The sequence below is a fragment of the Dipodomys ordii genome, unplaced genomic scaffold, assembly GCF_000151885.1.
Source record: "Dipodomys ordii isolate 6190 unplaced genomic scaffold, Dord_2.0 Scaffold3, whole genome shotgun sequence".
Taxonomy (NCBI): Eukaryota; Metazoa; Chordata; class Mammalia; order Rodentia; family Heteromyidae; genus Dipodomys; species Dipodomys ordii.
This window is the reverse complement of record NW_012267219.1, coordinates 11,092,032-11,106,179: the sequence shown is the minus strand read 5'-3', so window position 1 is coordinate 11,106,179 and position 14,148 is coordinate 11,092,032. Positions and strand designations below refer to the sequence as shown.

At 37.6% G+C, this 14,148-nt stretch overlaps 1 pseudogene; it reads left to right on the top strand.

Annotated features, from left to right (window-relative positions):
• Nucleotides 1-11,294: 11,294 nt before the first annotated feature.
• On the top strand, nucleotides 11,295-11,630 carry LOC105988670 (annotated as a pseudogene).
• Nucleotides 11,631-14,148: the final 2,518 nt, after the last annotated feature.

Below are 14,148 nucleotides of genomic sequence, written 5' to 3'. Positions count from 1 at the left end.
TCTTATATAGCATGCACAAGGTGTGGGTTTTACCCCAGCACCCTCACCCTAAAATAGAACTCTTGAAGGTAAAAATAAACCATACTTTAAGTTAGAGAAACATATTTTGTTTGTAAGTGGGGATGAGAAAATTGGAGCAACCCATGCTGGCAAAAGCAATTACAACTGATGAATGGATATATATGTGTGTATGTATGAATATATATATACATACATATATACATATGTACATACATACATACACACACAAACATTATTCAACCAAAAAGAAGACTGAAGGCATGTTGTTTGCAAGGAAATGGATAGACCAAGAAACTATCACATTAAGCAAAGTAATCCAGACTCAAAAGGACAAAGGATATCCCTCATATGTGGATGTTAGACCTAACATTTAAAAAGTATATGTGTCTGTGTGTGATAAATATGACTAAAGTATATGCATGTGGAGACAGCAAGATGAAACCCCTTTGAACAATTAACATGCACTCTATCAAAATAGAATATAGGAAGTTGGAAGATTTCTTGCCTTGGATATAGGAATTAGTGGGAGGGAAGAAGAAAAATGGAAAATAGGAAGGAGGATGAATATAGATAAAATACATATGCGTGTAAAAATGAAACAAGACAATAAGACTGGTTTGAGAAAGGGACAGAGAAAATAAAAATAGAAGGAGGTGATTATGATCAAGAGGAACTGTATACATAAGTAGATTGAACAACAAATTGAAATCAATTTTGAAAAAGAAGAAAGGCAAGTAAGGCTGTACACAAAATCATACAGCTAATCCATACTTGCAGGAAGCAATCTGTTCATGTGGCAGAAGATAAGTGATTCTACACTTTGTAGAAAAACACCTCCCTTCTCACTTCTAATCCCATCCAGAACACTGGAAACTCTGGGAATAGCAGGTCTAACAAGACCCTGACTCAATAATGAGAAATAAGAAAGGAAAACCCCAACACCATATATATAAGGAAAGTATAATACAACTTTTGGGGAAAGGAATAAAATAGAACTGATTTTTATAATAAAATGTTTCTATAACAGATAATATTTTAAACTTTTCTCCCTGAACTGATGTGAGAATGAGGCAATTGCTTCTTTATAAAAAGAAAAACAGAACAGTACTGTATGATTCAAGGAAAAAGATACAGTGAAAACAGGAAGTGCTGTGACACACAGATTTAGAAGAACTGCAGTAGGAAAAAATCACAAAAAGAAAAGAAAAAGTGGCGCTGTAGCTCAAGTGGTAGAGCGCTCACCTTGAGCTGTACCCAAGCCCAGAGTTCAAGCCCCACGACCGACAAAAAAAAAAAAGGAAATTACAAGGAATTGATAAAAGAAGACTTAAGAAATGTAGAAAAAGAGAAATGAAAAGCAAGCAAAATAAAAGAGTAACAACAACAACAAAAAAGATTACAGCCTGACACTGGTGGCTCACACCTGTAATCCTAACTACTCAGGAGGCTGACATCTGAGGATCACAGTTCAAAGCCAGCCCAGGTAGGAAAATGCATGAGACTCTTATCTCCAATTAACCACCAGAAAAGCAAAAATGGTAGAGCACTAGCTTTGAGCAAAAAGAGCTCAGGGACAGCTAACAGGAACTGAGTTCAAACTCCATGACCAACAACAACAAAAATTACAAATAATATATACAGAGTATATACAGAGAAAGACAAAAAGAAGGAAAGAAAAATCATAACTGGTGGCCCAAAAGAAAAAGATCCAAATAATGGGACAAATAACTATTTAAAGATATAATTGAAAACTTTCCTAAAAGGGTCTATTACAGGTAAGGGAATATTTTAGCTTATTAGTATAGCTTCTGAGTTAGTTACTGTCTACAAAGAAAACTAATCTTTGGAAAGGTTGCAAATAATCAAGTCTTTATTAAGGGGAAATTTTCAGACTGCCTTAGTTTTTGTACAACAGTCATTTCAAAAACACATTAAAGCGACCTATGTTTCCTCCTCCAGTGGTAAGCAGACCCAAAGCCTTTATGTCTAACCAAGTTGTCTTCAAGTATAAACAATAATGATTTTAAAATACACAAAACCCAGGGACTGCTCTTGTTAGCCCCTAAGAAATAGTTGTGAAACTATAGCAAAAGACTGCTTGTGAACTTTCTGTCACAAACAAAATCCTTCTTTTACAGCTATGTTTGGAATTCATCTATCCTCAGCTAATTCCCCCACATCCTCACCCTCTTCTCTAAAGGTTCCACTTAACCTCCTCACCCTAGAACACTGGCTTTCCCTCAAGGGCACTGCTATTCCTACAGCCATCATACTAGTAATCATGTTTTCTCCCACAGTTCTTGGGCACATGTGCCTAAATATCTAGTCCTCATTCACCTTCAGACTCTTCTCACATGTATCCCTAAAATCCCCCAGCTTTTAAGTTTTATGTTATCAGATGAAGTCACTCAAACATATTCAATTTGCTTTCATCTATTGACACACTGGGGCAGTCTGTGGGGGGAGGGGAGGGTTGTTGTGAGAGAGAAAGAGAGAGACAAAGAGACAGAGAGAGAGACAAAGAGAGACAGAAAGAGAGAAAGAAGGACTGGGATTTGGACTCAGGATTTCATTCTTGCTAAGTATGAGCTCTGCCACCAGAACCATACTCCCAGCCTTTTTTACTTCCATTATTTTTTTTAGTATGGTCTTGTGTTCTGGACGAACCTTGTCCATAATCCTCCTGCCTTTGTCCTGCTTAGTTAAATGGCAGGGGTGGACCATCACACACAGGCTATTCCTTGAGATGAGATCTTATTACTTTTTTGCTCCACTGGCCTTGAGCCATTATCCTCCTCCTGAGTAACTGATACTATGATGTAAGCCGCAACTGCACACTACCAGTCTTTTTTATTTCTAATGGATAATTATTTCTAGTCTGGTAATTTCTCTCATTCGCCTTAACTCTTGATGATGTCAATAAATGTTATCTGTGGCCCTTTTAGCACCATGTTTCCATTTTTTAACTTCTTCACCCAAATGACCTTGTTTTCACCTACCCCTCAGTCACTTGCTCCGTGGTCATGCTCTGGATTTTGCCCTTATTGAGCTCTTCTCAGCCTTAGTTTCATCATTCTACTTTGTGACAACTCTTTTTCTATTTCCCATTTCAGTGATCGTCTCAATAATCCTATGATCCCTCATCAAGAGGAAAATAAAATTGCATTCATTATAACCTTGTTCTTTATAAAATAATATTGGATGAGTGGGAATGTGGCTTAGTGGTAGAGTGCTTGCCTAGCATGGATGAAGCCCTGGGTTTGATCCCTTAGTACCACATAAACAGAAAAAGCCAGAAGTGGCTCTGTGGCTCAAGGGGTTGAGTGCTAGCCTTGATCAAAAGAAATTCAGGGACAGTGCTCAGGCCCTGAGTTCAAGCCTCAGGATCAGAAAAAAAAAAAGAATAATATTGGAAAAAAGTATAATTTTAAAGCCTTGTTTTAAAACTTATTTAAGGAAGGCAGCATTTACTTGGGCCAGAAAACAGAGAGGGCTGCCTAATAGAAGTCATCACCTTAAATCAGGGGATGCAGTCAGCTTTGGGGGACTCAGCAAGGAAAAGGACACAAAAGTAAATGCTCAGCCTCTTTCCTGCTTTCCGCCACTGATTCAAAAATTGGATAATATACATATTGGATAATATGTATTGGAATATATATTGCATATATAAATATAAATTAATATGTAATATATAACTATATAATATATTGTATATTATATGTAATATATAGACTATTATATATTATACAGAATATTATAATAGTATGATATATATTATATGATATATATGATATAATATTATATAATGACATAGTATATATAATATATATTCCCTATAATTTGTTTGTGTGTGTGTGTGTGTGTGTGCACTAGTCTTGAACTCAGGGCTGATGCTGAGTTTTGTGTTCAAGGTAAGCTTTTTTGTTCAAGGTTAGCGCTCTACCACGTAAGCCACAGCTTCACTTCCAACTTTATGAGATAATTTAATTTGAGATAAGTCTCATGGATTTTTCTGCTCTGGGCTGGCTTTGAATCAAAGTCCTCAGATCTCAGCCTTCTTAATAGCTAGGATTAAAAGTATGAGCTACTAATGCCTGATAGATAATATTATTTTTTGTCCTTGTTTTTCTGCCAGTTCTAGGCTTGGACTCAGGGACTGGGTCACATCTCTATTTTCATCTTTTTGGTGGTCTCACAGACTTTCCCAGTTAGGCTGGCTTTGAACCATGATCCTTAGATCTTAGCCTCCTGAGTAGATAGGCTTACAGGAAAACCATCAGCACCTGGCAATAACATTATTTTTAATATATATTTAATTTATAAAACATTTATATATGTATAACTATAATATATTTTTATTTTATGAGAAGACATAGGTATCAAACAGCCACTATGATAAGGCAGAGTAAAAGACCATAACAATACAACCATCTAAGAATTCATGTCATATGTAAGGAAACAACTCCCAACTGGAGGCAGATTAAAATTATAGAAGCATTCTTTGGTTCCCTCAACATTAGTAGTCAAATGCCTTTAATATCTAGGTTATATTACCATTTTTGTCTTTTCTATTTATTCTGATCAGCTTTTTTAAATGGCTTCATATGGTATTTGCTTTTTATTTTACAGCAGGTCTATGTTCTTAAATTTCTCTGAGAAATAAAAAAGTCACTAGAATAAAGAATATATTGAGGCAGGCATGGTGACAGATATAATCCTAGCATCTCAGAGGTTAAGACAGGAGGATTGTGAATTCTAAGCAAGCCTGGACCATATAAAAGAATTTGCCTCAAATATTATGTTTATAATTCAACTACTGTCTAAAATTTGTTGACTAGTAAAAGAAGAGGATTTATTAAAGTCAGGGAAATTGCAGTTTCCAAAATGTCTTAAGTCAACTACTTTATTGGAGAAACAATACCAAAGTGACATTCAGAGGCTTAACAGGATGTTGAAGACAAAGACAGAAGAGCTGCCTAGAAAATAGAAAAAGCAGCCAGAGTTCCTATTTCTCTTCTTAAGGGATCAACTTCTTAAGTTCAAAACTGTCAAAGTGTCAAGGCATATACAAGATTAAAACCACAAGATGAAAGTATTTTCTTCCAAAATATGTCTGAAATCTGAGGAGCTTTTTCATGAGTGCTACATGCAAGGGTGGTGTTTTTCTTATGTATGAACATTTGTCAGGAAAAGCACAGTGTCACCTGTCTCCCCAGGTGTCATCCCTAGCCCATGCCTTCTGAACATCATCTGCCAAGATGATAGAATTCCCAAAATCCAGACGGAGCAGTCACAAATCAAAAGAAGTTTACTTTTTTTTTAATTTATTCAAGATGGTTATTCACTGACAAAATAACTTAAATGGAAAAGCTTGGCGCATGTAGAAAAATGAAAGTAATCTCTTAGAGTTGTGAGCCTCTTATTATTGTCATAGACCTCCATTTGAAAAGCCAGCAGTTCCCAGACAAGGACAGAAACTCAAACTACAGATAGACATTGGGCAAAATGCAGTGGTGCATAATGAATGTAGTGACAGGATCAGATCAGATCAGCTCCACAGAGATATGGTGATTGATTTTAAATAAAAAGACCTTTCTTTTCAAATTATCCTTAGCTCTTTAAATTTGTCCTCTTGAAAGCCTTTTACTATAATTTGAATTTGGGTGGACAGCCTGAACGTTCATCAATAAGAAAATGGCAAAATAAATTATGGCATATCCATTCCCTGGAATCTTAGGCATTTGTTAAATGAATGAATTTCATCTTAAAATACATAGAGCAATTTCTGACTTAAAAAAAACAGAAAAGCAAATAGAATAATGTGTGCACTATTTCATTTTGCAAAACAAGTGTATTAGATGCAATCTTTGTATATCTTCTCAGATTTCCTCACTGCTTCATTTTTTTCTGAGGGTAACCAGGACAGGCCATTGCACTCCTACTGTTTTTGCTAAGCTCTTTTAGCTGTCTGGAGTTTCAGCTGGGTCCCTGGGATCCTAAGTGACAGCCTCACTGCCCATAGATAAAAATATCAAGCTGTCACTCTCATTCTAGATCTGGATGAAATGCCATACTATGGAACAGGGAAATGGACTAGTTACTTCCTCATGGGAGACAACTCGGACAATGGGAAAGGAAAGGTAGGAAGTATTGAAAAAGAAAAATCTCCTCTACTTTCTGCCTACCAGCTCAGAAGTAGGGTTTCTTCCCCAACCTTTTGCACAGGAGCCCTGCCAACTGTGTGGCACAGCTATGAAGCCTCTGCTTCATTTCTGCCAGGCCCATTGTGAAGAGTGGCTTGTGTGCTTTTAGCTTACATTTTTGAGAAAGGGTCTCTAACTTTGCCATCCTCCTGCTTCCACCTCCCCAGCTGGCCAGCCTTCAACAGCTTCACTTACATTTTCCAAGTAAAGTGGCATGCATTAATTATTACCTCTGGTCTACTGTCTGAAAGGCTCAAACAAACTCAATATTGATGGTAGATATAAAATGTTTGTGAATGTGTATGTGAATGTGTGTGTGTATATATTCATTTATATATGTATATACATGCATACACCTAAGCTTTTATAAATGAATAGAAATCTGAGGAGGATGGAAAGATACCTCACAGACTTGAAAATTTTAATGAATATATTTTATTTTTGCATGTTTAACTACACAATAGTAGTTATGCACCATACTTATAAGCCTAGTGTACACTTCCCTACTTAACTCCTTTGTAACTTTGGTATGCCATGAAATCATTACATTCCTAGGGAATACACCCCACACACTCACGGATAGCCACCCACACAATCACACTTCTGTCTTCCTGACAGACCCTACTTTTGTCTGTATTCACCTTTTTAATTATCTCCTTTGCCCTCTTAGGAGCATGTGGGACAACCCAAAAGAAGTGTGGAGAAGCAGAGCCAAAACCAAAGTGTAATCAGTTCCCGGTACTGGGCAACCTTGAGGACTCATACCTCAAACATTTTGGCCTGGGCATTCCATTAGTTGCTTTTGAAGCATCAAAATGACAACCCACTCATGTACATTAAATATGCATAGTTGCATACATACATATTTCTATATCTCACCAGAGTCTGATGTAATATTTGTTTTATTATCTTCATACACTCAATTCCTAACATCTACACAGAGTAAGAGCTCAACCAACATTCCTCTCAACCTACAATTTGCGTGTTCCACATCTGGCAGGGGGTTAAGTAATAGCAGAGAAAAGATACATGAAATACAATCTGAATCTGGACACGGGTGGCTCACGCCTATAATCCTGGCTATTCAAGAGGCTGAGATCTGAAGGTTGTGATTCAAAGCCAACCCTGGGCAGGAAAGTCAGTGAGATTCTTATCTCCAATAAACCACCAGAAAACCAGAAGTGGTGCTGTGGCTCAAATGGTAGAATGCAAAGTCTTGAGCTGAAGAGCTCAGGGACAGTGCCCAAGCCCAGAGTTCAAGACCTATGACTGACTATATATATATATATATATATATATATATATATATATATATCTGAATCACTTCTCATTCAAAGGCTATCAGAAAGGTAACAAACAAAATTAATTAGCAAAGTGTATTATTTAAATAATCATATTGCAATGTCCCAGAGCTAGCAAAAAGCTGCAGAGAGAATTTTTTTAATTCTCTTGTTATTACATTATTTCCAAATATACAATTAAAACCCCAACTTGGAGCATAGTTCTGCTCTTGGTAGGATAATCATAGTGCTTAAAATGCACTAAGATGTTAAACTTATCAACAGAACTTGACAAGTTGCCCACAAAGAACTGAGGTAGAAATGGCAGGTGTCACAAGTCAACACAGGGCTACCACTCTGTCACCTTGATCAAGACCCCATTCCTAAACCTGGCCCAACTCATCACTTATGAGTGAGCCTGAAATTAAAGACATGAGTGAGGAGAAGAGATGACATAGGCAAATGCTATTCATTTATTCAATATCTTTTACCCTGGTTCTGTGTGAAGAGGGGTGTTCTAATGCTGGAATTCAACAATGAAGTAAGGGATCAACAATCTTCACCCACGTGGAATTTATTTTCTAAGACTTGGAAGGAATAACTTGGAAGAAACAAAACACTAGCAATTCCTTTTAGTGCCGTAATTTCCTCATAAGAGAAGCCCTGAGAAATACATTTCAGAGTGGTAAGAGTTCTGCCATTCTCTCTCTCAATCCTCCTTCTCTAGCTCCCCTCTGGCTCCTTTGGTGTTGCAATTAACTTCCCCTCTCATCTTTCTTGACTTAATCTGCACTGTGTGTGCTCAATTGAGTACCAAGCATTGAGATGGAGACTACTAATCTGTTGTTGTTTTTTTTTCTAGAAAGTTCTCCAGGTAGTTCCAATGAGCAGCCAGCCTGCCTCAGTCCTCTCCTTGTAACCACCCATCCACATCCCCCCAGTGTGTGTCATATTCCCAGGACTTGCTCATTGCATTCCAAGGTAATGATGTTAGCTCAAGCTAATACATAGTTTTATTTGAATAGCTCCATATACTAATGGTGAGATTTTGCAATGTGTTTGTATTTGCAGTGCACGTTCACACAGCGTAACCATTTTATCCACACCATAAGCCCATCAGATCATCAGGGCAGATTTTATTTCCTTCTTCTTATTGAAGTCACTGAACCTTGGAGAAAATGAAGGTCCTTGGCCCAGAGTGGCCCCGCAAGGATGAGCATGAGGTTCGTTCTAATTCCTGAGAAGGGTTGCTTCTCCAGTGCTTTTGCATTGCTCTCTCTACACAGAATTTTAATTGTTTTTAGAATATGTAATTCTAATGGTGGAAATACCAAGCTCCAGAACAGGCTGATGGAAAAGATCTGGGATAGGTGTGTCTTGGGTATCTTAGATCAAGTAGATAGACTTTCTTTTCTGCCTTCAGGTAGAGCCACTGCTCCCAGAATCACTATCAACTAATAGATGAACAACTGATTAGACAAAGTAACACAGCCCATGGACCAATGGTTACTGTGAGTGTAATACTTCCTGTCCCTTTCAAGTGTGGCTGCCAGCTGCTTCTCTGTGTGCTGCCGGCAAGCTGTTGGGAGCCAGCTGCCCCACTGCCAAACATACGTTCACTCAAGAGTCAGAGTGTAGATGCTATCACTCAATTCTCTCCAATGGATTCCCATGTCTTATAATGTGGGGATAACCTCATAATTTCTTGTCTAAACCAAAACAATTCTGAGAGGAAGTGGAGCTATGGCTCAAAGTGGTGGAATAGTAAGTAGCCTTGTACACAAAAGCTCAGGGAGAGTGCCCAATCCCTGAGTTCGAACCCCATGACCAACAAAAATAATAATAATAATTCTGTGAGAAAGGAGGGGACGCTTTTTAATAAGTATATTGGTACAAACCAAGATGATCCTAGGTAAACCAGGAACCTAGTTATTACTGCCAAAATAAGAGGTGAAATGAAAAAAATGAGGGGCTGGGAAGGTGGCTCAGTGGTAGAGTGCTTGCCTTCTATGCATGAGGCCCTGGGTTTGATTCCTCAGCACCACATAAGCAGGAAAAAAAGCCGAAAGTGGTGCTGTGGCTCAAGTGGTAGAGTGCTAGCCTTGAGCTGAAGAGCTGAGGGACAGCACCCAGACCCAGAGTTCAGGCCCATGACCGGACCCCCCCCCCAAAAAAAAAAGAAAGAAAAAAACTGAAATGTAGTAGGTTTTACTCTTTTAATGTGCTCTTTATAATGGCATGTATAAATGTGCACAATGTATACAAGTGTATCTTATTCACACAAAAGAGGTCCTGAAAAGTTGTATAAACTTTCAGTTGCATAAGAAAACTAGCTAGCTAAAGAGGCTGAAAAAAATATTTCCATCTCTTCTGGAAGGTGGTAGACTTTCCATTTTCTGTAATACTCTCTCACTATATGACAATTTGTATTTGCCATTGTTACCTACAGCAGATTATTGACAGAAGCCTTGGGAAGCAGTGTTCTATGGAGCACACGCAGATGGAATCTATCTTGTTGATGTGTCATGCCTAAAACAGACAGAAATGCCCACACTAGCAACAGTCTTTATTCAAATCAAGGTTGCTTTGTCTCTTAACATTGTAAAGGACCACATGTTCATTGGAAAACAAATTGAAAAATATAAAAGTAGAAGGCAGAAAAGATCCCAGAGTCTTCTTCACCTTACCAATCACCATCTAAAGAATTCTGGTATACATTTTTCCAAATATTTGTATTCATACTATTTTGTACTTAGTTGTGATCACACTTATATATAAAATGATCCTGCTAAGTACTTATAGAATATGCATTCCCCTCATGCCATGATAAATTATTCATAAGCATAATTTTAAATGCACAGCAATCTATTATGTTGGAAACATTTTGTGTACTTAAACATTCCCAGTTAGTAGAACATTTAAATTGTTTCCAAATTCTTATAAATAATGTCCAACGGGGAGATGGGTTGGGAGGGGTGGGAGACTATGCTGAAAGAGATGACATCAATCAAACTACAATGTACTTATAAAATGATTTGTTGAATGATAATTCATTTGTGCAACTACATAAAGATAATAAAAATATAATTTAAAAATAATATCTCAGAAAGTGGCTCTGTGGCTCAAGTGGTAGAGGGCTTGTCTTGAGCTGAAGCGCTCAGGGACAAGGCCCAGGCCCAGAGTTCAGGCCCCACAACCAACAAAAGAAAATGAAAAAAGAAAACTAGTCTTTTAAAAATACTACTACTCCTACTCATAATAATAATATCACAATGAACATTTTGTACTAAAAGCTTTTTCTGTACTTCATGATCTATCTTAAAGGTAGGTTCCAGAAATTGAAATTCTCTTAAAATATAAACAAAATTAGAAACATATTTAAGGTACGTGTTATATGTTAAAAATTGCCTTCCAACATGGTTCTCATTTTGATTTTTTGTTGTTTTTGTTGTGATGAAACTCGGGTTGAGCTCAGGTCCTTGGGTTTGTTTGGCTTGCTTGCTCAGCTGGCACACTACCATTTGCAGCACATCTCCAGTTAGGCTTTTCGATGCTTTTTTGGAGATGGAGTTTCGTGGACTCTTCTGCTTGGACTGGCTTCAAGTCATGATCCTCTGAATCTCAGCCCCCTGAGTAGCTAGTATTACAGGATGAGCACCAGCACTGTGTTTTCTATTCCACAAATTGTTTAGGAATTGTTACAATTAATATCTACAACATGAGAGCGCGGGACGTCTGCCTGCGGAGCTGTTATCCTTCCTGTGATAAGGAGGAAAGAGCGAATTGAAAAATGGGTGATGTTGAGAAAGGCAAGAAGATTTTTGTTCAGAAGTGTGCCTAGTGCCACACCGTTGAAAAGGGAGGCAAGCACAAGACTGGGCCTAATCTCCATGGTCTGTTTGGTCGGAAGACAGCACAAGCAGCTGGATTCACTTACACAGATGCCAGCAAGAACAAAGGGATCACCTGGGGAGAGGATACACTGATGGAGTATTTGGAGAATCCCAAAAAGTACATCCCTGGAACAAAAATGATCTTCGCTGGCATTAAGAAGAAGGGAGAAAGGGCAGATTTGATAGCTTATCTCAGAAAAGCTACAGATGAGGAATAGCCACTGCCTTAGTTATTTACTGCTAAACAAATGTCTCATGGCTTTTTAATGTGTACCATAATTCAATTGATTTCTAATATCAGATTTCAGATCATGAATGGATGGCAGAATATTTTTGGACAGTCCTGATTTAAGTAAAACTGGCTTGTGGCCAGTGAATATGATCTTAAAAAAATACTGTCACTTTTTCCCCCCTTCTGTCATATGATTGGACTTACTAATGTCCAATTTTTCAGCAAGGTAGGGAATAATACCATCTCCAAATCTGTTAAAGATTGGTTTTATATTCAGATTTATATGGAGAATTATGAGAACATCATTAAATACTGAGGAAATCCCTTTACTCTCTCAGAATCAAGCAAAGCTAACCTGTTAAAGGTAATGGCTGAAGATGAGGAACAATGCCTATATTTTTGGTCCTGACTATACCAATTTAATTAGAATGCCCTTTCTCTGAGATCTGCCTTATACTTTATTGAAAGGCATTTTAGTGTGGCTTATGTATAAATGTCAAACAAAGAATATTTAACACTTGTCACATTTTATAGTTGGTCTATAAGTACTGATGCTTTTATTTTTTTTACCTTCTGCTTTATTCTTTTTTTAATTTTTATTTTTTTTATTGTGAAAATACTGTACAGAGGGTTACAATTGCATGGGCAAGATAATGAGTACATTTCTTATCAAGCATTGTAGCCTCCTCCTTTGTTTCCCCTTCCCAGCCCTTCCAAGCCTCCCCCCTCTCCATCCAATCCTCCCCCCACACCCCCACCAAAGTTGTAAAGTTCGTTTTTGACATGACAACTTGTACTTGGGTCCACCTGTATCCTTATTTAAACAACTTGTTTTTCCCCTTCCCCTCCACAAATTATACCAACATCAAATACAGTGAAAGCAGGGGTTATACTGTGGGAGAGGGACATACAAAGCGACAAAGAAATAATCTTATAAATGTGTTAGAAACAATCACATGAAAGAAAAAAACATTTAAATACATATCTTAGGGTTCATTTTACTAACATCACCTTATCTGACCTTTTCTGCTTGACTCATACATATACTAGATATTGCAAATAAGGGAAACCATGGGACCTATGTTTCTTTGGGCTTGGCTTACTTCACTTAATATAATTTTTTCCAAGTTTTTCCATTTCCTAACAAATGGGGCAATGTCATTCTTTCTGATGGAGGCATAGAATTCCATTGTGTATATATACTACATTTTCTTTATCCATTCATCTACTGAGGGGCATCTGGGTTGGTTCCATATCTTAGCTATAGTGAATAATGCTGCAATAAACATAGTTGTGCAGGTAGCTTTAGTGTGGTCTTGTTTGTAAACATTTGGGTAAATGCCCAAAAGTGGGATTGCTGGGTCATAGGGGAGCTCTATGTGGAGTCTTTTGAGGAACCTCCATACTACTTTCCAAAGTGGTTGAACAAGTTTACACTCCCACCAAAATGAAGTAAGGTTCCCTTCTGTCCACATCCCTCCAGCATCTGTTGTTATTAAAGTTCTTGATTTTTGCCATTCTAACTGGGGTGAGGTGGTATCTTAATTTGTTTTGATTTGCATTTCTTTTATGGCTAGGGAGGTTGAGCATTTCTTCATGTGTCTATTGGCATCCTTCTTTCTTCTTCAGAGAAGTTTCTCTTTAAGTCTTTAGCCCACTTATTTATTGGGCAGTTGTTTCTTTGAGGATTTGTTGTTGGAGGATTTAATTTTTTGAGTTCCAAGTATATTTTAGATTTTAAAAGTGACTGATAAGATACAATACGGACTTTATTTTTGAATTCTTTACTAAGACGAAGTTATAATTCTGGATTTTCTTTATGCAGCTGTTCAGAAGCACAAAATTGTGGAACTACTGTGTATGTGTGATTGATAGTGGTGCTTTTTGCCAACTTCTTAAGAGAAAGGGTTTCATGTAGAGGAGATAATTTGTAAATTATGTGGCCATAAGACTTAAGATAATTAAAGATAAGTATTACATATAAAAAAGATATCTACAACACATCAACGAGATGAAAACACAACAAAAAAAACAGTAAAATTCTTACATGGGAAAGCAATGAGAACAGTATGCAATTTTCTACAGAGAGAATTTCAAACGTAAGTGTGTAAGCAACAAGTAGTGATAGTCAGTGAAATCCTGATACTAATTTCCATCTTCATGGGGAACTGGCAAGATGGACGCATTAGAGGCAACTAAGGCACGGCTCTCGGTTCTGGTCACTGTTGGCCAATCTCTGTACTCACAGTCTGACTTTCCTGTTTGCCTGCCTCTGCGCTTCCGTGTTCCATGGAACCCTCCCATTCCTCCTGTTGTCCATGCTGGGGCAGGTGCTCCTGCTTCTTTTTATAGGAAAGAAGGCAGGTGTGAATTGCTCAGGGTCACTTGAGTGGTAAAGAGTTGAACCCTTCCACTAACATGCTTTCTCTTGAAGTCAGAGGTTTAAGGCACTCAGGAAAAGGAGAAAGGAAAGGATGTGGAAGTTTGTTAGATTAGTCACAACTCAGGGTTGGGGCTTT